Raw genomic sequence first — 2,588 nt, forward strand, 5'->3', positions numbered from 1 at the left:
TTGTTAATGATTTGGGCTAATGTGTGTATAACTTTCAAAGTTTGAAGTTGAAACATCTCCTGTTCATCAAATACATACGAAAAGGAAGTGAAAAAAAAAAAATGAGGTATTCTGCTGTAGCTTTGAGTAAAATAGGTTGTTGACATTTTATTACACGATATGTTTGGTTAAATGTTTTAAAATACAATAGGATATTTTTTTTTAATTTTAATGGGAAATTGAAAACAAAAATCGAAGATATAAAACGGAAAGAATTACGCATAATAGTTCAAATTCGTCTTTTTCTTTGCTTGAACCTCAACAATTGCATCCATGAAATCTTCATGATTAACCGTTGTAGCTTCTCTTCGAAGCGCAATCATACCAGCTTCAACGCAAACAGCTTTACACTGTGCTCCATTGAAATCATCAGTGGCTCTGGATAGCTCTTCATAATTGACGTCTGGACTAACATGCATTCTTCTTGAATGAATTTGCATAATTCGGGCTCTCGCCTCTTCGTTTGGATGTGGAAATTCAATTTTTCTGTCTAAACGCCCAGATCTTAGCAATGCAGGATCAAGAATATCAACCCGATTAGTGGCTGCAATAACTTTTATGTCAGAGGTTGAGCTGAAACCATCTAGCTGATTGAGTAGTTCTAACATGGTTCTCTGGACTTCCCTGTCACCAGCCTTCTCAGAATCAAAGCGCTTAGTTCCAATAGCATCTAACTCATCAATGAAAATAACAGCCGGTGACTTTTTTTTAGCCAGAGCAAAAATGTCACGAACCAACTTGGCTCCATCACCAATAAACATCTGGACCAACTGGGACCCAGCCAATTTCAAGAAAGTTGACTTAGTCTGGGCTGCACACGCCCTAGCCAACAGTGTTTTACCAGTGCCAGGCGGACCATAAAGAAGGACACCTTTGGGGGTCTGAATACCCAGATTGAGAAACTTCTCTTTGTGAGTAAGGGGGAGAACACAGGCTTCAATTAGCTCCTGGATCTGCTTGTCTAATCCACCAATATCTCCATACTGTTCTGTCGGCCGTTCATCCACTTCCATGGCTTTAACACGAGAATCATATTCAGCAGGAAGAGTTTCCAGCACAAGGTAAGAATCTATGTTTACACATACTAAGTCACCAGGCTTCAGTTTCTCTGGGTCAACAAGGCCAATTACTGGCAGAAAGTAGGTCTGGCCAGTTGAAGTTTTGATGACAGCACACTTTCCTTTTCTTTGTGAATCCAAATCTACATTGGCACCATCTTCTTCTCTCAACTCCTGGGGGTCGACATCTAAAATCTCAATGACAGTTGAGACAAGATATGGTAATTTCTTGTACACCTTAATTTTTTCATTGTTTTCCTTTATCTTATCCTTTTGGGCCTGCAATTCATGTTGTACACGCATCACTTCAGACCTCATTATTTTTATCTCGCTATCCAAAAGACGAACTTTGCTTGAAATGTCATCTGTAGACATCCTCATAACTTCATCAACTACATTTTGCTCAATCCCTTCCCAGAGGGATTTATTCTCCAAAGAACTGCTTGTTGTCATTTTTGTCAGTAATGATTTTTATTTGGATATTGGATTTCTGCAGAATCAGAACAGTAACAACCAACACGTTGCACAAGAATCATTCTACCATCCCATTTCCAGCATATGAAAGATTAGGGACCCCCATTGTGGTAAAATTGTTTTGCACTTTGTTGATTTTACAAAGCAATTATTTTAGTCTGAATTCTAAGGGTTTTCCCCCAAAAAGACTTCCTGAAAATATATGACGTAATAATGTGATGCCTCTAAGCAAACTGGTTCATCTAAAGGTCTTCGGGGGAAAGAGATTTCCTCCCAGATTCTTCAAATAGGAAAAAGAAAAGGTGAAACAGTAACATGCAAGAAAGAAATGTAATATTATTAAAAGGAATAGAATATTACGTAATAAAATGATGCCCATGAAGTAACATTATTAAAAAAAATAATAATAACATGGTTCCTCTGAGACAAGGCCAATTACTTCGTCAATAGAATTTCGGCTGGAAGAGAATTTATCCCAGATTTTTTCAGTATGACAAAGAAAAGGTAAAAGAGCAAGAAGTATAAACTAGGAAAAAATAAAATGGTGTAACACTATTAAAAATAAAAGAATATTACGTAATAATGTGATGCCTTTGGCGTATTATTATTAAAAAAAACGTAACAACGTCCTGATTCTTTGCAAACTGGTTGATCAAAAGCATTTCTGGTGGTGTAATTTATCCCAAATATTTTAAATAAGAAGAAGGAAACGGCAACAAATATAAGAAAGAAAAATACTGACATCATATTATCACACACAAAAAAAACATACAAGACATAAAAGCGTGATGTTTCCGAGCTAACTTGGTCCATCAAAGAAATTTTATCCCAGATTTTTAAAATAATTTAAAAGCAGAAACAGCAACAAATATATAAAAAACAAACAAACAAGAAATACATTTTGTACTCAAAAGAGTTTTAAAAAAAATACTAGGACGTGTCTTTCTTTTAATTTTGATTAAAAGTCCTTTTAAGATAGACTTAACTTGTCTTTATGTTTGATTTTGAGAGGTCATG

General features: G+C 35.6%; 1 pseudogene; it reads right to left on the reverse strand.

Annotated features, from left to right (window-relative positions):
- Positions 1-226: 226 nt before the first annotated feature.
- LOC148952756 (26S proteasome regulatory subunit 6A-B pseudogene) lies at positions 227-1,550 on the reverse strand (annotated as a pseudogene).
- Positions 1,551-2,588: the final 1,038 nt, after the last annotated feature.

The sequence above is a fragment of the Artemia sp. Qi Xiang Cuo genome, chromosome 4, assembly GCF_049724085.1.
Source record: "Artemia sp. Qi Xiang Cuo chromosome 4, ASM4972408v1, whole genome shotgun sequence".
NCBI classification, from domain to species: Eukaryota; Metazoa; Arthropoda; class Branchiopoda; order Anostraca; family Artemiidae; genus Artemia; species Artemia sp. Qi Xiang Cuo.